This window comes from Leopardus geoffroyi, chromosome A1 (assembly GCF_018350155.1).
Source record: "Leopardus geoffroyi isolate Oge1 chromosome A1, O.geoffroyi_Oge1_pat1.0, whole genome shotgun sequence".
NCBI classification, from domain to species: Eukaryota; Metazoa; Chordata; class Mammalia; order Carnivora; family Felidae; genus Leopardus; species Leopardus geoffroyi.
Genome location: NC_059326.1, coordinates 157896934 through 157921437, shown reverse-complemented (window position 1 = coordinate 157921437; position 24504 = coordinate 157896934). Strand labels below are relative to the sequence as shown.

General features: G+C 37.0%; 1 long non-coding RNA gene and 1 pseudogene across 3 annotated transcripts in view; one reads left to right on the top strand and one right to left on the bottom strand.

Moving 5' to 3' along the window:
• The window catches only part of LOC123608603, a 79388-nt gene that overhangs the window by 37828 nt on the left and 17056 nt on the right, over positions 1-24504 (bottom strand). Inside the window, exons 3-5 of one of the 3 annotated variants that reach the window (XR_006717332.1) lie at positions 23888-23971; positions 21665-21771; positions 21037-21127 (exon numbers count right to left, since the gene is read on the bottom strand). The exons of 1 other annotated variant lie outside the window; for it this stretch is intronic. This is a non-coding gene — a long non-coding RNA (uncharacterized LOC123608603). Of the gene's footprint in view, positions 1-21036; positions 21128-21664; positions 21772-22128; positions 22322-23887; positions 23972-24504 lie in introns of those variants that run through there. One more of the 3 variants, XR_006717330.1, reaches the window with a different exon arrangement.
• LOC123608602 lies at positions 18143-18678 on the top strand (annotated as a pseudogene).

The window sequence follows — 24504 nt, the reverse complement described above, 5'->3', positions numbered from 1 at the left end:
GGTTTTATGAAAACACAGATTTCCAGGGCACACTATCAGAAATTATGGTTCAGGAAGTCTGAGGCCCGGTATCTGCATTTTTAAAGGTCCCCAAATGATCCTGCTGATCATCTAGGATTAGAAAGCTCTTTCATGATGTGCATTTATTCAATGGCTCTTTTATGTATTTATAACTTAATATCACCAGGAAGCAGGGTTGATTAGGAAAGCAGGAGTCTGGTCAAGTGTATTAAAGCAGCCAAGCAGATCTTGATATATAAATATTTAGCCTGCTCCCTCCTTAGGTATGAACACATCTGCAATTGTTATCCTTCCTTTCTTTTTTAGCCTTTCCCTTATCAGGCCAGATTCTTTGGTTTAGGTTTAGACCTACTAGCTCTACCTTCCCAACTCCACCCAATAAACTGACCCAAACACCCTTGGGTCATATCAAGATTCCTACTAAAAAGTAGTGCCAAGAATTGGATATAATATTAATACATAATAGTCCCCTTAATATGGACTCTTAACCAAACTCTGTTAATATAGCTTCAGATCACCTTAACTTTTATAGAGGCAGCCACACACTAATATTATTTAAGGTTTGGACCAATCCATACTATCTGGTTCCACCTGAATTCAAAGAAGTTCTCCTTCATTCATTACAACTGATGCTTACAAATACAACACTTCAAGTTATAAATTTTTATCACATTTCCTTCAGTATATTTTCAACAGATATCATTTTCAATTCTAATTTTACCGTCCAACATATTCTCTTTTAAATTTTTTTTTTTCAACGTTTATTTATTTTTGGGACAGAGAGAGACAAAGCATGAACGTCGGAGGGGCAGAGAGAGAGGGAGACACAGAATCGGAAACAGGCTCCAGGCTCTGAGCCATCAGCCCATAGCCTGACGCGGGGCTCGAACTCACGGACCGCGAGATCGTGACCTGGCTGAAGTCGGACGCTTAACCGACTGCGCCACCCAGGCGCCCCAACATATTCTCTTTTATAGAGAGTAATGGGCCTTATGTAAAGTTGAGAAATACAACATCTTAGCTGTCGTTCAAATAACTGATGACATGTTTTTCAACAGAGATGGAAGAAAATACAGTGAATCTTGTTGATTTTGCTTAGAAGTAGCAAATGTCACCCCTCACATTCCATTGACCACAGCAAGACACAGCCAAGCCTGACACTGATGGGGTGGGAATTTTTGAAAACTAGGGTCATATGTACCTTTCTCCATTCTTTTGAATTTTTTCCTCTGTTCTCCAAAATTTCTCAAAGAATATGGTAGCACTATGATGATATCAATGAGATTGTTTATTTCCTAAAACATAATTTGTCAGGATCTGGGAATTTGAATTCATCTAAAATATTTGTTATCATTAAACTCCTCTCATTGTATATATCATTGTATATATCAATGACCTCTTAATGCAATGGTCCCTCAATGGTACCAGCTTAAAGATCATTCTTCTTGGTATAGACAGAAGAAAAGCGGATGTGTAGTGTTTTCTTTTAACATGATACCATCATTCTCAAGCAATGGACCTATAATTTTCATCTATCTATTGCTCTGAAAATAGCACTAAAATTTGCTGCTGCTGTCTCTAGTGGTTTTTGTGAGCCTCAGCTAATCTTTGGCTTTAACTCTCTTGAAATTTTTATCCTAGTCCCTTGTATTCCCCTTAGTTATGCTCTCCCATCCACAATTTACACAGATATCTTCCAGCTTTATCAGACAAGTTCTCTACCTGCAAATATGCCAGGTTCTCTACTGCCTCCCAATTTTCTTTCCATTGAGAAAATTTTGAATTATGTGGCCAGAATTTCATAATTCAACCTTCCTCATCACCATAGAATTACACTCATTTTTTGAGTCTCTTCTGGAAAATGTCTATTTTTTAAGAAAATATGTAATCAGCTTTTATTTGATACTCCACCTTCATTCTATCAAGGGTTTTAATTTTTATTTTTTTCATCATGATAAGTGTACTCTATAATCCCCATCCCCTTCCCCCATGTTCCCACTCCCCTCCCCTCTGATAAACATCAGTTTGTTCTCTATAGTTAAAAATATGTTCCTTGGTTTCCCTCTGTCTTTCTCTCTCTCTCTCCCTCTCCCTTTTCCTTTGCTCATTTGTTTTGTTTCTTAAATTCCACATATGAGTCAGGCCATATGGTATTTGTCTTTCTCTGAATGATTTATTTCACTTAGCATTATACTCTGTAGCTCTATCTATGTTGTTGCAAATGGCAAACTTTCATTCTTTTTTATGGCTAATAGTCCATATATGTATATACCACTCTTCTTTATCCATTCATCTACCAAGGGACACTTGGGCTGCTTCCACAATTTGGCTATTGTAAATAATGCTGTATTTGGATGCATGTACCCCTTTGAATTACTGTTCTTGTATTTTTTGGGTAAATATCTAGTAGTGTAATTCCTACATAATAGGGTAGTTCTATTTTTAATTTTTTGAGGTTTTCTTAATGGCATGATACTAAGAGGCAATATAACATAAAGGTTAAGAACTCAGTCTCTGTGGTTGAAATTTGAATCTTGTTTTTGTTTGTTTGTTTGTTTGTTTTGTTTTGTTTTACTTAAATCAACAAAGTCCTAGGAATATAAAACACAAAATCCTACGAATGAGTGAAATGAAGCACAGAAGACTGCAGTACAGAACAGAAGGGGACCACAGTGAAAGGCAGAGCCTAACTTTCAAAGGGAGTTTGGAAAGTCTCCCAGGTCAGAGCAAGTAGGTTATAGTGGTGACAGTAAAAACAGGGATATCACTGAAAGTCCTTCAATAAAGTAGCTGCACTAGTTGTCTCTCTCTCTCTCTCTCTCTCTCTCTCACACACACACACACACACACACACACACACACACACAAACCACAGCCCAGGATCTCTGCATGCACAATAAAAGGCAACACAGTGTTCATTCCTCCAAGATAAAAACAGTGCAGGCACCTAAAGGAATTGAGTAAGCTTCCTGGGAAAAGTACAGGCTGCTACTATGAGCTCTGATTTCCCAGTCCCTTACCTTACCCTTAGGCAAATCCTGCAGATAATAAACTCTACCTACAAACAAAGAGCCTTCAATTCAGAGAAGAGACATCATGAGGAAAAAAACTTACCTAAAGAGCAGCCAAGAAAACTTGCAACCCAGACCTGGAATAATCAACCTAAACATGTAGCCTAAAATAAGCACGAATAAGCAAGGACCACCAGACATATGAGGAAGACTAAGAGTATTAAAGAGAAAGATCTAGATAAAATCAGAGTTATAGACTCAGCAGAATATGGTGGACATGCAAGGAACTGAAAAAGTCTTTCTTTTTAAATTCTTATTAGAATACTCAGAAGTTTGTAAATGATGTCATAATCTTAAAAACAAGAACAACAATCTACAAAAATGGGAAAGATCACAGTAAGAACCAGCTCTTAAAAATTTTTTTAAGCATAAAAATCAAAAATTCATAAAAGAGCAGTACACATTTTTAAAATATCATAATATAGAATGAAAAAATAAAAAGATGAAACATATGACAGAGAAGATAAGAGACACAAAGTATCAATCCACAAAGTTCAATGTTCAGCAAAATAGGGGACCAGAAGGAGAATAAAGAAATTGGAAAAAATATAAATTACTAAATAAAAGGGAATTGGAGCACATAAGTGGCTCAGTCAACCAGTTAAGCCTGCAGCTGTTGAATTTGGCTTGAGTCATGAGATCAAGCCCTGCATCAGACTCAGTGCAGACCATAATGCCTGCTTGAGATTCTCTCTCTCTCCCTCCACCTGCCCCTACCCCACTTGTTCCCTCTCTCTCTTTCTCTCTCTCTCTCAAAATAAATAAATAAACTTTTTTTAAAAAAAGAAATAAAATGCAGAAAGACACAAGACATCACACTGAAAAGGCCACTGAATATTTTCACCATCTTACATAGTATTGAATCAATAGATACATTTAAATTTGAGGGAACAAGAAATAAAACATACTATTATTGTAAATGAAAAAAGTAACAACAGAAAGCCTAAAATTAATAATATAATACCCAACATTGGGAGAAAGAATGGAAGAAAAGTTGAGTAGTGTTTCAACAAGTTAAATCGACAACATTCACAGCAGAAAATCACCAATAATAATTAAAATTGGTTAATCAATAAATAAGTTAATAGGTTATATTCACTATAAACACAATAATAAACAAATTACTATGTTTATATCAGAAACCATTAAAAAAGTTAAAAGTGATTTTAACTATGAAGAATAAGATTTCCAAAAGACAGAGAACAGTATATTTTGCCACTGAATCTTTACAGTAGGTGATTTTTTTTATCGTTTCATTCTCTATTCAAGTTAGCAATTTTTTTGGGTAACAGAAAGTCTTAGGCCTATATAGACAGCAAGTAATGAATCATGTGATGAAATAGTATGACCCATGGCCGGGGTCTATGGGAGAATGCAGACAACCCCAGGTGGAAGAGTAGATCACTGACTAGGCTGACCAAAGGTGAACGTCATCCATTGGGTAAATACAAAGGCATCTGAGTCTCCTTCCAAAACCCCAGGCAAGAATGTTTTCAGCTTGACTGAGCTGCCAAGTTTCCCATACCTTAGTAGAGTTGAGATTTTTCATTGAATGCCATTCTGCCTCTATCAAGCTCAGGTTTCAGTACCTCTAATAAGCTCCACCCTTGTGTTATAACTTAAGGATATAAAACATGATATTTTCATAGTTGTTTTTAACTTGAGTTGAAATGTTTACTTCAACAAAAATGTCCATATGCCTGCTTCATGCAAGGCACCATGGGAAATACACATGTAAACCAGACAGATTGGTTCTCTCAGGCAGTTGAAGAACCACTAAAGTGAGAGAGACTTGTACGCAACTAACTTTAATGCAAGACCAAATGCAAGTGAACTGGAGCATTAAAGAGGGAAGAGAGAGCTTCCAGTTTAGGAAGGGGTCAAGAAAGACTAAATGAGGAGCTGTCATAAGTGAGCTGGGATTCTGGCCCTTGCGTCAACAGGATGCCTTCAGGCTAGTACTGTGACACAGCTGTGACTTGGGACGCAATCTGAGAGTGATATTATCTGAGTTGTACCTAGCCAAAGACAATGTCGGTATCTCTAGTTTGAAGTGGCTCTGAATTTCTGTGAGTTAAATGCTACATTCAATCCAAACACCTTGCTTACCCACAGATGTGCATTTTCCTTGGAAGATACAAACTGGTAAAGTACAGAACTCTGTGTTGTAGTATAAGTGAACCAGAACTCATTCATAACTCCAACTAAATCTAAATTTCTGTGTTGTTTCTATTTTTAATAGCATTTCTCAACATATGTTCATGTCCATGTGTTTACATTCTACCCTCAAATCCAGAAGATTAAAGAACCAGAGAATGTTAAAATTGGAAAGGATCTTGGCTATTAATCAATATAATCCTATCATTTTACAGATGAAGAAACTAGGCCAAGATACAGTACATATGACTTCCCAAGCTTTCGTAACCATGAAAAGGAAAGACTGGACTTGAACCAAGTGTTGGAATGCAGGACCAGAAGCTCTTTCTCCTGGATGCTATGCCAAAAGAAAAATGAGAAGATGGAAAAAAAAAATCAAAGATGATAAAGAAACAAAAAGTAATGCTTAATTAAGTTACTGGAAAACTGGCAATAAATCTAGAATATCAGTGTTTCTGAAATAAATTCTGAATAACTTTTAAGGGATCTATTTTTCTTGAGATTTTTAAAAAGTTTTTTTTTTTTATTTTGAGAGAGAGAGAGAGAAAAAAAGAAAAAACCAGGGAGGAGCAGAGAGAACCCCAAGCAGACTTTGAGCAGTCAGTACAGAGCTCAATAGCGGGGCTCAAACCCACAAACATGAGATGATGACCTGAGCTGAAATCAAGGGTCAGACGCTTAACTGACTGAGCCACCCAGTTGCCCCTTTTGATATTTTTTTCCACTTGGACAATATATATTGGTTACCAAAATACAAATATTTCTTTTCTATTTTAATTAATTTTTAAATTTTTTAAATTATTAAATAATTGTTAAAAAAACAATTTTTGCTCTGTTAAATACAGGGAAATGGTAATTAGCTAATCATCCATTACATATCATTTTTATTTCATCAAAGCAAAAATAGTGGGTGCCTGGGTGGCTGTCAGTTAAGCATCCAACTCTTAATTTTGGTTCAGGTCATCATCTTGCAGTTTGTGAGTTCAAGCCCCATTTGGGGCTCTATGCTGACAGTGCAGTCTGCTCGGGATTCTGTCTCTCCCCTCTCCCTTCCCCCTCCCCCCCAGTTCACGTGCTCTGTTTTTCTCTCAAAATAAATAAATAAATAAATAAATAAATAAATAAATAAATAAACAAACTAACTAACTAAAAAAAATAGGAATTAGTTTTAAAATAGGTATTCTAGAGCACCTAAGTGGCTCAGTGGGTTGAGCATCCAACTCTTGATTTTGGCTTAGGTCATGATCCCAGGGGGGCATGGGATCAAGACCCATATTGGGCTCCACGCTAAGATTAAGATTCTCTCTTCCTCTCTCTCTCTCTCTCCTTTTTCTCCTCTCCCCTGCTTGCACTATCTCTCTAAAAGTAATTAACTAAATAAATAAAATAGCTACTCTTGTATTTTTAAAATAGACTATATTAGAACAAAGACTGTATTATATTTGTTCATTACTATCAGTATATCATATCATTGCACCTGGATTATAGAATATACTCAATAAATAGTAGTTGAATAAATAAATTAATTAATACCATATTGCATTGGAATTCTCCGCCAACCTTTGTAAAGCACACATTATGTCCGATACTTCTATGGTAAAAATCTGATATGATACCATTATTTGGATGAGTTCAAAACTTTGCCTACCCTTGATAGAAAATCTATACATCCTTTCCCAAAGCAGACTCCATGATTAAAGGCCTTCCTCTAGACCCAGCTGTAAGTAAATCCCAGGTGAGGCCAGAGTCTGTATAGAAGTAGAACAATGCTACTGCTTTCCTCTCTTCCTTACCCCAACCTGGGAGAGAATTGTGGAGGTAAAGCTCACACCTGTTTCCACACCCTGCTCCTAAGCTCAAATAAGGACTTCTTGACTAGCCAAGAGTCTCCAGTTCAAATCACCAGAAACCTTCTCAGTAGTGCCCTAGAGACCACCAACAGGCTAACTAGGAGACACGTTAGGAATTGTGGAGGGAACTTCTAATCCACAGGGCTGTTTGCCAGGGCATAAGACATGGAAGTATATGTCAGAAAGACAGAAGAGTGGGCGCCTCGGTTGCTCCATCAGCTGAGCATCCAACTCTTGATTTCGGTTCAGGTCATGACCCCTCTGCCCCTCCCCATGATCTCTCTCTCTCTCAAATTAAAATAATAATAATAATAATAATCTTAAAAAAATTAAAAACTAAAGAGAAAAGAAAGGACTTAAAAAGTTTTATCAAGAATATTAAAAAACTCCCTGTGGGAGTTAATGATGAATAGATACTAAACATAAAGGCATTTATTTAATAATGAAAACGTTTTGCAATGTTATGCATATAAATAAGTTAACACAGCTCTTGTTATTTTCTTCATCCATTTTACAGAAATGACAAAAATGTTTTGAAAACTGATGTCACTGAGGTTTTGTAATTGTTTAAAAAACAACAAATGAAATGACTACTTCTAATCTTTTTGGTATGTTTATACAATAAAAAAAGGAATGTTATAAATAGCCTCTAACTTGTCTGTTTTAATGGCTGCATATTTACATAAGTAACTATAAATAAAATATTACATTTGATCTTTTTTTTCAACTATTTGTATGTAAAGTCATTTAAAGTATAAAATGATATTTTCCCCTATTCTCCTAGTGAGGACATAACCAAAAACAAACATTGAGACAAATAAAAACACAGGACAAGAGTTAGGGAAATCGTGTTCTTCATAAACCGGCTTCTACCACTGAGTCACCAGTGATGTTCTAGCTATCTGCACCTCACTTACCACCATCTGAGAAACAGACCTGAATCACAGTGATGCAATGGAAGGATATAAGGAAAACCAGTAAACAGTGGTTTACAAGCCTTGCTAACTTCCTTGTAAGGTTGACTATGGCTCTTCAAGACCATTTGATGCCCCATGTCCCACGTCCATCTCAGAAGGTGACAGCAACACCAGGAAGAAGGCAAAAGACAAGGGCAGGTCTTGATGCACGTGTTCTAGAAACTCATCAGGATTTGGCCACACCGAAGGAAGGAAAACTTGGCACTAATTCCAGAGAGAGAAAAATCCTGATATATAAATTTTGCGCTTTTCTAATGAAATTGAACCAAGGACTAAAAGTAATCTGGAAAATTTCAGCCCAAATAAAGATTTTTAAGAGATTTTTTTCAGGGAATGGAGAAATAACAACTTGCCCATTTTATAAATGTGAATATATTTCCTGTTGTGAATATTGTAAGACACCCATTCCTACTTCTCTGATGTCAAGAAGAGAAAACATCTACAATAAGGGTATAAGAAAAAGAAAAAGAAAAGCAGGATATTCAGTAACAACTTCGTATATAGACATACATTAGCATATAGAACAATTATCTTGAATAAACTGATCATTTGTTTAGCAGTTTGGCTCTTTTGTACTTTAGCAGTTTGGTACTTTTCCAGTAGGCTACAGGATGGATTGCTGAACTTTCCAGAAAGGTCAGGGGGATCTGTTTGCTCAGTAGGTTGATCCGAGCTGGATTTACTTGTTCCTGCATCCACTGTTCGCATGAAGAAATTACACTTTGAAAATTTTCTTCAACTACAGTAATTAAATGTTTCCATTGAGCTAGTGATCTACTTTACCTGAAATGTGAAAATGCTTTATTTTGTTTTTATCTCAAACATTCTGTACCTCAGCAATTTTTTTGTAAACATTTTCTTTAATGTGTCCTTCCTTTTCTATTCTCATTTTTCAAATTTTCCCTTTTCTCATTTTAACTTTTTTTCTTTTTTTCACTTTCTAAGCAGTCAAAAAGAAGTAAAAATGGACATAAGCAGAAAAGCCTCCCTGGAGTAAATGCTTGCAGCATGACTTTCCCAATAAAGTCTTCCACACGCAGGGCAGATAAAGAAATAAGAGGCTGAGAGTTGTGAAGAGACACTGGCTCCTGGCTCATATTTTCGAAGTTGGACCTTTGATATTACCACCCAAAGATGCTCTACATAGTGTCAGAGATGGGCCACAATATTAACAGAAGACATTTATCTCACTACTTTAGATTCACGGCCCATTGCCTGATTGTACCTCTTACATACAGTCTCCTACAAACAAATATTCATTCATATATATATATATATATATATATATATATATTCATATTTGTATCCTATAATTGCTAATAAATAACAAAAAAATTTAAACTGTATTGTTTTCTGTATCAAAGGGCTAATCTGTTAAATGTAAGTATATGAGAATGTTACTTTGCATAATCCTGTTTAAACACTTCCTCATTCTAAACTATACCTAGAGCCTCAAGAAAAGCAAGAAGAGGTCTTTTCAAACTTTGGGATAAGCTGGTCACAGATTATACCAAATGTGTTATAACTCTGAACACGGTTCATGCCACAGAATTCTTTTGTTTTTTTTTTTTTTTTATGTTTTTAATGTTTACTTATTTTCGAGAGAGAGACAGACAGAGTGCAAGCAGGGGAGAGGCAGAGAGAGTGAGACACAGAATCTGAAACAGGCTCCTGGCTCTGAGCTGTCAGCGCAGAGCCTGACGCGGGGCTCAAACCCACGAATCGAGAGATCATGACCTGAGCTGAAGTCAGACGCTTAACTGACTGAGCCACCCAGGTGCCCCAGATGCCACAGAATTCTTTATCTCACTTTTATATTCCAGCATCTCGAAACCACCTAGTGTTCTCTAAACATGGCAAGCTCTCTCCTGCTCTTGGACATGTTATTCCTTCTCCCTCAAATATCATTCTCTACTTCATCTTACTTCTCTCCCAAGAGTGATTCAGTTCAACTCCACCTTCTCTGTGTGACTTTCTCTGATAACTCCTACATTCATTCACTTGCCAGGCACCAAACTAGATGCTAAGTTGGCAAAATGAAAACACCACACCTGCCCTCACGATGCATGCATGACAGGGTCAAAAGGGGTACTTCAGGGAACATTTTGTGATAGGGGCAGGAAGAGGGTCAGGGAAGTTTTCCTGGATGAGGTAACAGCTGAATCAAAATTTGAAAGAGATGTAGAAATCACTTAACAGAAGAAAGGAGGAGGGGAGGTCATTCAAAACAGAAACTGTATTTTTGTTAGGCAAGAGTGGGGAGAAAGAATGCTGATTGAGTTAATATGCCATTCAAGGGAGTTCAGAGTTGTTGTTGTTGTTGTTGTTTTCCTTTATTGCAATAGGGATCCTTTTAAGCAGAAGAATGAGATGATCAGATAAATCTATCAGAAACTATAGAGGGTGCCTGGGTGGCTCATTCAGTTGGTTAAGCATCAGACTGGCTCAGGTTATGATCTCACAGTTTGTAAATTCAAGTCCCACTTTGGGTGAGCTCAAGCCCTGCTTCTCTCTCTCTTCTTCTCTCTTCCCCTCTCTCTGCCCCTCACTCACTCGCACTCTCTCTCCCTAAAAAAAATTTTTTTAATAAAAAAAGAAACTGTAGAGATCATATCAGAAAGAACAAGGCTGGAGTAGTCAAGAGACTTATTTGTAAAGGAGATAATGTGTGTACTTAGCATGGGAATGAAGAACACGAAAGAGAATTTGACAATTTGAGAAAAATAACAAAAGTGAAATACCTTGGTGATAGATTGGGTGTGGTGAACAAGGCATGGGAAGTAGTCAAGAGGGAACCCCAGGTTTCTCTGCCTTCTTGCTGGGGTGGACAGTGGGACTTTCACTGAGATCAGTAATTCGGGAGGAGGAACAAGAGGTGATTGGCTCGGTTTTGAATATGTTGAACAGGAGAGGCCTGTGGAACATCCACGTTGAGAGGCAAGTGCTCATTCCTCTGTGTGTCCAATACCTGTTGTATTACCTCTTGTTACCATGCTGGGATTGCCTATCTTCAACCTCTAACTTTCCAGAGACAGGAAGGACTGTCCAATCTAAACAAACCATCCCTTTAGGGTGCCTTCGGTGAGCCCATGCTTCCCATTACAAAAAAGGCTCTCCCATTTTCCCTGTCTCTCATGAGACCAATTCCAACTCAGAACAAATATCATGTAAGGGCGGAAGCCCATCACCCCTTCTAGAGACAGCAAAAACATGCAATGAAGAAAGAAAGGCTATTTTCCCTCTATTTTAATTCAATTTTAAATTCTATTTCCCACCCATTTTCAAAGGGACCATTGTTTCAGAAGAATTGGGTACTTTCTAAGGTAAATAAATAGAGTGAATAACAATCTTGTTTAAGATTCCAACTTATTAACAGAAAACATGTGTAGACTTAAGCATTAAAAATAAATATGCCTTTAAAGATGACCTGGAAGGCTTCTTACCTGCCAAGAACAGAGTTCAAGACCTCAGAAAGTCTGTTTTCCCAGAAACAGTAGATTATATTGCTAATGATGGCAAGGGCAATAAACCATAAGTTTTTTTTTTTTTTCTCCCTATAATTTTGGTACTATTTAGGTGAGTTTTGTAATAGACTGAAATAAGAGAAGTACTCTCGAGAATGATCTTGGGTTGTGAAAATTGGGTCTATGATTTCATCCTTTGGGAGAATGTTTTCAGTTCCTGCTTTTCTTTCCAGACATGTACGTTTGGCATGATTTCTTCTTATATTTGAATGATAGTTCAGTGATCTTGGTTGTGTTGGTATGCACAAATATAAATTAGAGCATTTTCCATCATACATACTTTAATTGGGCATTTTTAATAAAGTGTATAGTTCTTTCTTTCAATGTCCTTATTTATTCCAAAGTAGAGGAGGATTTCTAAAGATCATTATGAACCAACATACAGCAGAATGTCTCCAAATGGACCAGAGGGAGTGGCAGACCAGAGGCAGGTCGGTTTGTCGAAGAGAAATTGATGCTGTCCTCTGCATTCATTGACTTGTCTGGTTTTCATAGGACGAATAAACAGATGAGTCAGTTTCTCCTTCTTCTAAGGGACTTTACATGATTAGGGTCAGAAACTAAGCAAAGAAAAATCCTCTCTTATTTTATAAGGGTGAGATGATGAGATGCTACAGTGATTCATTTCAAAGGTGCTGGCTATTTTCAAACAACTGCTGAGAAACCTTGCTGTTCCCTGAACTTGGGAGGTTGGTTCTAGCACATGCACAAATTCTGCTTGCCATATGAGCAAAAGTGAGATCATACGGGTTGATGCTGGCAGAGTCTCTGAGAGTGCAGTAATTCATGCTGTCAGTTACTATCAGCAGCAATTTGCTTCTGGATTGGTTCCTGTGAGCACTCATGTGAGTATTCTGCACAAAGGACCAGAGTGCAATATTCTTTTGGATTTCAGGGACTTAGTGCAGTTTCAACATATAATCAAAAGTGCCACGTAGTTCACCACCTCGCATTTTGTTTTAAAGAGACAGAGGCTTAAAATGTGATTCCTTTCTTCTCTCCAAAACAGGAAGTTGATGGCAATGTGGAACTATCTTTAGAGCAATCTGTTGGTGCTTCAGTGGAATCTATCCAGTTGGTAAACAGTAGAGTAGTTTGTTTGTTTTTTTAACTAAATGTCATTCCACTGTCTCCACAATAATAAAAATGAGAACTTTGTTTAGTCATAAAACTTAATTTATTAGAATCAACTCTTAGTTACTATATGATATATGATCAACTCTTACTAACTATAGGGTAAATATGATGAGACATGAAAAGATCCCTTGAATTGCTTGGTATTATAATAGCATATTCTTCCAAATTAAGTACAATTTCCACAAAGTTCTGTGGCAGAGAAGTTTGGATGCTGCAGCCCTAGCTTACAGGCACAATATTAACAAATCTCTGTGAAACAATAAAACTTCACTGACTTCCAAAGAGCTTTAAGATATTCATATCCCTCTTGCTACCAATCTATCTACTAGTCTCTTTCTATTTAAAGAATACTTACTATTGAGAATTCATGGGATTCAGGGTTATGGAGCAATCCTGACCAGAAAGGGTATAGGAGGAAGGAAAATATAGTCCTTGTGTTTGAGAAATGGTAGTTTAATTTCACTCAGAAAAGTGAAGGGTATGCCAAAATCTCAAGTGCCACTGTCACTGACATATATGTTTTTTGGTATTAAATTATAATCTCTCAAGTGTTCCCGGTTGAAAGATTTCTTCCATATTATATCCAGCTCAAAAATCCTCAAAACCTTAGCATTTTACTTGATTAATATTACTTAGCCATAAAAAAGGATGAGATCGTGCCACATGCGACAACATGGATGGACCTAGAGGGTATTATGCTAAGTGAAATAATTCAGACTGAAGAAGACAAATACCATATGATTTCATTTATGTGTGGAATCTTAAAAAAAATGAACAAACAAAAAGCAGAACGAGGTGTGAAAATACAGAGAACAAAATGATGGCTGCCAGTGGGGGAGGGGAGGCTAGGCAAAATGGGTGAAGGGGAGCGGGAGACACAGGCTTCCAGTTATGGATGAGTTAAGTCATGGGAACAAAAGGCACAGCATAAAGAATACTGCTAATGATATTGTAATAATGTTCTATGGTGACAGATGATAGCTACACTTGTGGTGAGCATAGCATAGTATATAAATTTGTCAATCACTGCTGTACACCTGAAACTAATGTGACATTGTATGTCAACTATACTCAATAAAGGAAAGAAAGAAAGAAAGAAAGAAAGAAAGAAAGAAAGAAAGAAAGAAAAAAGAAATGAGGGTAGCCAAAAATAAAAAAGAATTGATGTTTATTATCTACTTTCCCTTGCCTCTAGAATATAGACAGAATGAAGGCAGGGATTTCTGTCTGTCCACTGATGTATTCCCAGTGCCTAGAATAGTGCATGGCGCATAGGAGGTATTTAATAAAAATGTGTTGAATGAATGAATATTTTCTTTTTCTTTAGCTCTAAAGTCCTACCTCTTTAACAAGTGTTACTAGACCCTCTGTTACTGACTTCTGCTCATTCTGCTAGCATCCTCTCTCTCATTTTATAATTGTGCTTGTGTGCTATATAATTCGGCCAAATGCAGATTATATGTGGTTTCTTAAATGTACCATGTTCTCTCTCCCTGGGGGCCTGTGCACACGTTCCTCCATGTCAAAGACTTTTCTCTCCTGCTCCCCTGCTCCTTTCTCTGGGACACTTCTCTTTGTTCTTCAAGATCCAATTTAGAAGTCTCTTATTTCAGAAAATCTTAACCTGGTCTCCAAAACAGAGCTAGACAGGCTCTAGTATCCTGTGTTTTCCATAGCAGCACTTACCCATTTGGACTGTCATTGCTGTAAGGCAGTGACATAACTAGAGGCATACTGGTATTTGTGAAATTATCCATCAGTATTTAAGTTTCAAAGGAACTCATAAGGAAATTAGCACTGAACCCTTAGAAGTGGCATAAAAATATTTTAAAAGAATAATCAGGATGTACTGTAATAAAGTCAACAGTGTGAGAAAACTATCGCATTTCTAAAACTATTGAGTAGAAGCATCACTCTAGACTAACCATTAAAACATAAATAAGCAGCATCTGTGTGAAAGCTAACAGGTTGTTCCATAGTTGCCTTTTGTTATCCAAGTCTTAGCAAAATGTCACTGCTTCAGAAGGGACACAGCCAACAATCCCATGTAGATCGACCCCGGTCACTTTTTATCCCATTGCTATGCTTACCACCTTCATTACAAGTCTATGTCTTTGATATTATCTTAATCATTTCTGTGTTTACTAGGTTTTTAGTTCTGCCCTTCTCAATAATAGTCTTCATGAAAACAGGGACCTTGTATGTCTTTTTCAGTACTTTTCTTTCACAGAACTTACAAGAGTGTTTGACATTCTAGCAGATGGTCAATAAAATTTTTTTTTAATGAATGTACAACAAAGAACAATTATCATCTTGGCTAGTAGGATGGTTTCACTGGCAGTGGTTGCTTACACTTCACCAAAAATTCACATGTACCAGTAGGTTCTTATCAACTAAAGAATCCTAACCAATGAAAAACTACTATTGTGTATTGTAGTGACTTCATTAACTCAAGTGTGTTATTTTATAATTAGTTTATACTCCATTTTCTGAGGATTATCATTAGAGTACTAATAATAAATGTACTGAAAGTCTTGTTTCATAAATTTGAAAAGCTTTCATTGGTTTTCTTTTGGTTTGATACATGAAAAGATATATCTGAAGCTAAATGGTTTTTTGCATAAATTAAAAATCCAGTCAAAATGTGTTGTCTCCTCACATGAAAAAATGCTCCACATCACTCATCATCAGGGAAATACAAATCAAAACCACAATGAGATACCACCTTACACCTGTCAGAATGGCTAACATTAACAACACAGGCAACAACAGATGTTGGCAAGGATGCGGAAAAAGAGGATTCCTTTTGCATTGTTGGTGACAATGCAAGCTGTTGCAGCCCCTCTGGAAAACAGTATGGAGGTTCCTCAAAAAACTGAAAATAGAACTACCCTATGACCCAGCAATTGCACTACTAGGCATTTATCCAAGGGATACAGGTGTGCTATCTCAAAGGGACACATGCACCCCCATGTTGATAGCAGCACTATCAACAATAGCTAAAGTATGGAAAGAGCCCAAATGTCCATCACCGGATGAATGGATAAAGAAGATGTGGTATATATACAATGGAGTATTACTTGGCAATCAAAAAAGAATGAAATCTTGCCATTTGCAACTACGTGGATGGAACTGGAGGGTATTATGCTAAGTGAAATGAGTCAGTCAGAGAAAGACAAATATCATATGACTTCACTCATATGAGGAATTTAAGATAAAAAACAGATGAACATAAGGGAAAGGAAGAAAAATAATATAAAAACAAGGAGGGGAACAAAACATAAAAGACACTTAAATATAGAGAACAAACAGAAGGGTTCTGGAGGGGTTATGGGAGGGGAGGATGGGCTAAATGGGTAAGGTGCATTAAGGAAGACACTTGTTGGGACGAGGACAGGGTGTTATACATAGGGGATGAATCACTGGAATTTACTCCTGAAATCATTGTTGCACTGTATGCTAACTAAGTTGGATGTAAATTAAAAAAATAAATTAATTAATTTTTAAAAATAAAGCTGAAGTTAAAATTTAATAACATTTTTTAAAGGCAAAAAAATGTGTTATCTTCCTATTGACTTGATAGGAAACTTAATATCAGTTAGCCTAGATGAATCTGAAATGAATAGAAAAGGATTAATTGAGGAGGAAAGTTTTTGAATTTATAGAAGGTTGAAAATATTTAACTGCATACTTGGGTGAGATGTTAGAATACCACACACCCCATTCGGGAAACCAATTATAAGGAGTATGAATGGTCAGATCCAATTAATTCTACAGTAAAACCATGTAATTACAGCTTTTACTCATTTTGATTGATTAGAAAGAGAAGATTAACAAGATTACAAATCATGAGCCAGAAGAGAGAAATTGTATTACCTCTAAAAATTTTTAAACAAATTAGACCAAAAAAAGTGTCCTAATTTTAAATTACCAACTCTAACTAGGGAGGAAAACGCATTAAACTAAAATATAACCTGTGTCTAAACATTAAACTTTTATAATTCAACTAGAGGTAGACTTGCCATACAGAGAGATGATTGTGACTTGCTTTTCCATCCCCTCACAAGGAAGAGCAAGAGTGATCTCAAGTGCATGGAGAGGGGAAAGAATAATTGCAAACAACTGGCATAAGATCTTGTTCACAGCTATGCAACAAATGTCTGTGGATTGGTTAGTTAATAAACTGTGCAAATTGGAGGATGAACTTCATAGCAGTAACCTGACCTGCTAGTGTATGGTCCAGGAAGAATCAGAACCAGACTTCCTTTATTGAAACAGAACCAAATAATCAGACCAGAGGAAATTGCTAAGTTTGGGCAGCCCAAAGAGACTCTCAGAAATCTCAATATCTCTCTGCATAATGTCCTCTGTGCTATTATGCTTGATAGTGTGCCCTTTATCCAGAGTCTCTGAAGTGGCTACCTTCATGAGACTTGAGTTCAAGATGAATCACTTAGTAGGCATGTGACTTTAAAAAGTTAACCTCTCAGGGTGTCTGGGTTTCTTAGTGGGTTAAGCATCTGGCTCTTGATTTCGGTTCTGGTCATGGTCCCACCGTTTGATTTGTGAGTTTGAGCCCACACTGGGCTCTGTGCTGACAGTGTGGAGCCTACTTGGGGTTCTTTCTCTCTCCTTCTCTCTCTGTGCTCTCCCTGCTTGTAGGCATGTGCGCTCTCTCTCTCTCTCTCTCTCTCTGTCTCAAAATAAATAAATAAACTTAAAGAAAACTTAAAAAAAAACCCGTTGACCTCTTCAGTTTAAATTCCTAAACTATAGGGGCACCTGGGTGGCTCAGTCAGTTGAGCATCTGACTTCGGCTCAGGTCATGATCTCACAGCTTGTGAGTTCGAGCCCCACACCGGGCTCTGTGCTGACAGCTCAGAGCCTGGAGCCTGCTTTGGATTCTGTGTGTGTCTCTCTCTCTCGCTGGCCCTAACCCACTCACATTCTGTCTCTGTCTCTCTCAAAAATAAATAAACATTAAAAACATAAAAATAAAAATAAATTCCTAAACTATAACAATGAAAAAAGAAACTCAAATACCTAATAGATTTTTCGTGTTCAAAACAGCAACTTACATAAAGCCTTTTTCATATTGTAAAACTTCCATACAATGTAAATTACTATCCCATGTACCAAATAGTTACCAATATCCTCTAAATGCTGTCATAATATCTATCTCTTCTAGACACATTTTCCGAATTTCTGGTATTAGTATTTGAGGGTATTCCAATTGGGTTACTATATTATCTATTTTACACCAAATGTTAAACTTCTGCAATTTAATTAAAATTCCTTGTCCAGACCTAGCCATTGCTTGCTCCATTGCTCCCTTCTCAGTACCTGCTCTGGGTGTCCCTGAGGGTGTGCGGGCCAGGGGTGGGCCCAAAAAGTAGGAGGCAGAAGGGAACCAGGTGTGGGCATCTAAGTGTCTTAGCACCGCAACAGTGGTTAGAACTAGGAGAAGGAGAAGACTGCAAAGATAGGCCCAGGAGCAATGGTGTCCAAAGAGAAACAAGGGGTGAAAAATGTCAACATGGAAAATGCCTAACAGGAAAATGAAGGAGAAAAAGAGAGCCCCATGCAGGACAGAGAGGAATTATGCAGTTTGGGAGGGAGTGAAGGCCAGAACTGTGGAGGAAATGTCAACCTGGAGTGAGTGACATGACTTGTCCCTAATTTTTGATGAGCCATACCTAATAAGCATATTGATCACAATGAAGTGGGAGATGTTGTGGGAAAGTTCCTAGGACAGATGATGTAAATCAGAAGAAAGAGTAAGGAGCAGCACAGGAGGCACTTCCAAACTCCTGAACCTGATAATTATTATGACTTTTGCCTTATACCTTGAATGCTAAGGTTTCCCTGAGGTTAACAACATGGCCTATGTTCTATAAGCTTGTAGTTTTGTGATTTACTTTTTCTGTAAACCTTTTGGTGTTTCCACTTAAGAGTTTGTAATTATTGTTCTGTCTCAGTGTAAAACTTACTGTCCATAGGGCAATTTCACCCAGTTTTGGGAAAAACTATTCTTTTCATAATATGATATTAATAAAGCAATTTAAAAAACAATCTCGGGAGGGGTGCCTGGGTGGCTCAGTCAGATCTCAGGTTGTGAGTTGGAGCCCCACCTTGGTGTAGACATAATATATGTGTGTGTGTGTGTGTGTGTGTGTGTATGTATATATATGTGTGTATATATAATGTAGAGATTAATATATATATTTTTTTAAAATTCCTTGTCAATATCATTATTCCAGTGACAATTTTTCTTGTACTTTTTGCAAATTGTTCAGGTTTTATGTCATAGTACCGAACATATTTGACATTTATGCAGACCCTTGTTAAATCCCACAACTGCAAATAATATAGTATGAAATTTCTACCATTTTAGGTGCTGCGTTACCTCCATTTTAACATCTCACTCTTATCAGTTCTTGTGCAGATCTTTGTCACTTTTTGGGGCCACCCCAAATCTTTTGAACATCTTGAGCAATCTCAAGCTTTTTTGTCATACTTCCACAAAGTAGAAGCCAGAAACTCACTTTCCTAGACACCAGGTACCTATTTTACTATGACTACCAGCAAGAAACATCCCCATGCAACTTGGATTCATAAGAGAACACTGTGAATTCATAAGCAGAAACCACCTAAAATTCATCTTCTGGTGAGTATAGTTGGATAGGTACCCAGCATTTGGGTGCAACCATGGTAGAAATTCTGGCATCCACTGACCAGAATCAGCAATGGAAGTTATGGTATCTGTGTTGAGTAATGATGGCAGTGTGGCTTCAGCTGGAGCAATCAGTAGTCTTCTTTAGGCACTGTTCCTGAATGCATGGCCTCTAAGCCTGATTCCTTGGCTCTTCTAGAGAATCTATGAACTACACGATATTCTTTAGTAAATTCCTTTTCTGTTTAACTGAAAAGGAATTTGTTTTTTGCAACTTAAACAACAAATATATATGACTATGAATTATTATTCTCTCTGTGTTTTTTAATTTATTCTGAAATACTTAAGACATGTACAAAAGCCATTTCTTTCTTACTCTTAGAACTTTTCCATACACATCCATCACTGGAGGTAGCAACTGGTCTTCTTCTTGCAGAAAGATGGTCAACATTTTACAAGCATAGAGGCCTATAAACAGAGATGGAAGGGCACTGAATTGGTGGTGATACTCACTCACTTCCTAGGAGACTTGCTCCCACATCCCAGCTTCATATGTGGAATTCATACTTTAGATGCTGGATTACTCTAAACCAATTACATTTGGGATCACTAATGAATAATCTAGAACATCATTATTGATTGGGATAATCATGGGATTATTGATAATCCCAACGGTCTATACTACTAATACAAAACCTGCAATTAGGTTTATTAATTTCTTAGAAATCTGAATGCATGGAGGAGGACAAAAAGTTTGGGACTTGCATGATCTACCTTCTTGTCTACACTATTTAAATCAACCCCATGTGTGCCAATGTTACTCTGCAGTTAAACTATCTACAGTTAAGTATTCAACAAACTTTTTGAAAATGAAAATAATTATAAATTCCATCATTTTAAGATACAACTCAGAAGCTTTCCCTTCTAAAAGAAGATATTTGTATGGAACACTTAAGTCATTTGCTTTGGTGGCTCCTGAATAGCCTGTCAAAGCAGAGAGCTGTCCTAGGACACAGAAATTGAGACATGACCTGGAGGACACACTGGTAGAAGGATGGACAGACCCACTGCTGTGCAAAAGGAGACTCATTCTGGCCCAAGAGAGCTGATTGTTGAATTTTCAAGAATTTCTCAAATAATTTGTGAACCACTGCCATTATTAAAAACTAAATCATAGAAATTTACAACTAAATTCATTAAAAATAAACATAATAAATTCTCAAACATATATTACAATAAATCTTAAAAAAATTCAAAAATCATTTTCTTAATTATTTTACTACATTTATTGTTATCCCTGCTCTTGGGGTTATTTACATCTACTGTATCTGAATGGAGAAAATACTGTGTAATGGGGTGCTGCTGCACTTTTCTCTCCAATTGCGTATGTCGTTGACACCGTGCTTCTTAAGTATTTATACCATGGAAATTGACAACAGCTACCAGTCAGGGCTTGATTGATTGTTTTGTTAATTTTCTAGATTTAAGAAAGTGATGAGAATGTTAATGAATAATGAAAGTGAGAAAATGTGAAGAATGTAGATTAAATCAAAAAGGTGTCATCTTTATGAGTAACTAAAAACAAACAAAAAAACCCAAAAAGCTTCAGGAAATGTTCTTACAGTATTCAAAAATTATTAGCTACTTCAGCATCCATTCATGCCATAGATGAACTGAAATTCTGACGCAAGTCTTCGCTGAGTCATCTTTGTTTTATCTGTTAACTCACATGAAAATACAAGTGATGTTCATGTCAAGACTATGTTCTTTCATCAGTTGCAACCATAGGTTGGCTAAGAATACTAAGAATACTAGAATACAAAAAATGAATAAAAGCAGTCCACAAGAATCAACTGACTAATATGAAATTTACAATAAAGAATATTTACACTTTGTTATTTGTAACAAATCTTTTATATATACCAGAAAACTTTATAATAAATGTATGTACATACACATGAATTTATTTCCTTGGCAGCACACCACGGGGTAGATGAGCATTTACTTAGCAAGGGAAAAAGAAAAACTTACATACCCTAATCAGTACTTAAAAAAAGAAAAAGAAAGGGGATGGAAGGAAGGAAGGGAAGCAGGACTGGAGGGAAGACATGAAACATAAATGGAAACAATACATACAATTGATTCTTACATTATATGACTCTTTAACATTCTTAGTATATTTCCATATAGACTTAGTCCATCTCTACCCTCGCACCCCCCACCCCACCCCTGTCACACACACACACATTCTCACCAGTGAACGGGCCCTCAATCCAGCTGTGGCTCAGGTTTCTGCTCTACCTTTTTTCTCCATTTCTTCTGTCTTCCCTTACCACCAACCGAAAGATAATGTTTCTTTACCTAGTGGGAAAAAAGACTGAGGAATCTGCTGAGTTGTCAGATTTCCACTCACACTTTCTCCTCTCCTATCACCCACTTGTCTGACCACTCTCAGAGCCTTTCATTTCTCCTCAGCCACTTCTAATCTTCTCAAAATCAAAATATTTATAAATATAACCATTAAATGGCAGTAACTTCAGTACCAAACCATGTGTACATCCCTTCTCTGAATTCCCAATTTTCATGTCTCACCAAGGCTCCCTTAGCCTTCCTCATGTCAGTCCTGGACCATTCCAGGATCTATTTCCCACTACAACACCTGGTACTTCTTCCTAACTCACAGACTCAGTGCAAAAAGAGAGAGAAAAATGGAAAATATTTGATCCAGGCATATAACATTTATTTACATTCTTGGCCAACCCAAGACAGGACTGCAACCAGGTACCATTTGTTTGCTTCTTTGTTTGTTTTGTCTATTTCCTCTACACACCCTCCTTCTGCTTTCTGGTTGATCATGTTCTTCATTAAAACTACTTCCAGACTGTGGGAGACCATGTCTGTCTGTTCTCTTCTGTGCCCCCATTGCACAGAACAAAACAGAACTCGGTGAGTCAACCATCTTCCTGATCTTATCTTGTAATGCTTCCTCCAGAAAATCTTACTCCTCATGGGTTCTACTGTTTTAGATTCTGCTAGATGATGGGCTAGCCAGATCAGTTGTCCAGACTGGAGCCAAAATGAGGTTGTACCCTGAATATAGCTTCATTTTAATCCATAGGAAAGAGTACTTCAGCTCTTTCCTTTTTATGGCAGTTGACACTCTATACCTTATACTATATTTATATATGACTATGTCTCATCTCCCACACATCTCTGTGAGCAAAGGACTGATATATTTACTTTTTCTATATTCTACATAGCTTGTACACAAATGTACTCAATACATTTTATCACTTGAGTAAATTATACATACATCTATCTATCGATCTATCTGTCTACCTACCAAGCAATTGGTAGATAAGAGTTTAATAAAGACAAATTAATAGAAGGAAAGTAGCATTAGAAAGGAGGCTACCTACTGTCACCACAGGTAAGGTTAGTCCTACCTACACTAGCCTCCCCAGTTAGGGAGAGAGGAGGTCACACAGTAGAAGGTGCTAACGCAAAGGGTCTCCCAAGTACCTAGACTGTAAAGAATAAGCATGGTCCACATCCTCTCTGCTGTTTAGCTCTGAACATGTTGTGGGGATTTCATTAGCATTTTTTAAAAAAATACAGTATATTCACCACAGTGGAATCTCATGATTTAATTTTTTTCTTTTTAGGTCTAAAGGTAAGTCCACATCACACTTTAGCTGGGTCCTAGACTTTTGCCAGTTTGAGCACACCTGGCAAGCAAAACAGCTGGCTTGAACAACTGAAGGTCACAAAATGCAAAATTATGAGTGCTACTAAATCTAAGCATTAATCATATAATCAGGGTAATTAACCTAACTTTCAACACACAGACTGTGGCATGAAATAAAAACAACTGCCATTTATTCTACATTCTCCTCACTAAGGGCAGCATTATCTACTTAAAGTAGTGCTAACAATCATTTTCATGAAATACACATTTATCAATCTTTCATAGGAAATCTCTTGTGATTAACTGCAGCATCTACTTCTGCTTACATATCAGATGTCGGTGCTTACTGCACATTCATATGATAAATATAAACCATAAATCGTCAAATGTGCTGTCACCAGTGTTCTCATAACAGTAACCCTATGGGAGAGAAGGCCGCTGTGGCAGAACTGTAATTTACAGTCCTTACCCAGGACAGAAACATAAGATTCTTGATTTTTCATTTCCTTTATAATTACCGCCCATCCCCCTTAATCATATTATAATAGATCCTTAAACATAATGTGAGTAAAGACCTCTGGTCCTGAGAGCAAATGAAATGATGGTGAGGGTGGCATAGAGATGCAGTTATTAAAAACAGGTTAAACAAGGATCCTCCTAGCATTTCAGATCAGCAAAAGAAGCAGTCAAAGGCTGTTGCTGACAGACACAGATTGTATGATAAAAAAACAATAAAAGGCATTGAAATAAAATTCACTGTAAGTCTTCCCTGGATCAATCTGTGCTTACCAATCCATGACTGACTCTTTTCATGGTCTCCCGTCTCTTTGGTTAGTCATAAGTCTTTCCAGGATACAGACTGGATATGGGTGGCTGCAAAGGTGTGGCAAGATCTTATTTAAGTTCTAGTTGTCATGGTTAGGCCAGTTTTTGTCTCGAGATTTTATTTGGTTTTTGCTTGTTTGTTTGTTTTTCCACTGGTATTATATTTCAAGAGCTGCAGTCTGTTTCTTTTGTGCAATTTTTGCCCTGGGAAAATTAAGAGTAAAGATTATATATGGAACCAATTGGAGACTTCCTTGATCAAAATCTGTTCTTTAGATGAATGGTTATTATTGCTGTCATGCCCTAAATCCACCTGCTTGAGTAAAGAAAACATTTAAAATAATCAGCTTATATTATGTTTACAGGATATGACATTTTGATTTGTATTTTTTATGCGTCTATTTCTGTAAACACCATGGCTTTCACACAAAGGCTCAGAAAGTAAAAAATGCTAACATAACACAACCAAGAAAAGTGAGAAAGCCAACTGCTGGTGTATTGGGCTGAAAATTTTTGAACTCAGCTCTCAGCTGAAGTTCTCTTTATGAACAATGCTTTTTCTGGCAGTTTCATGCTTCTCG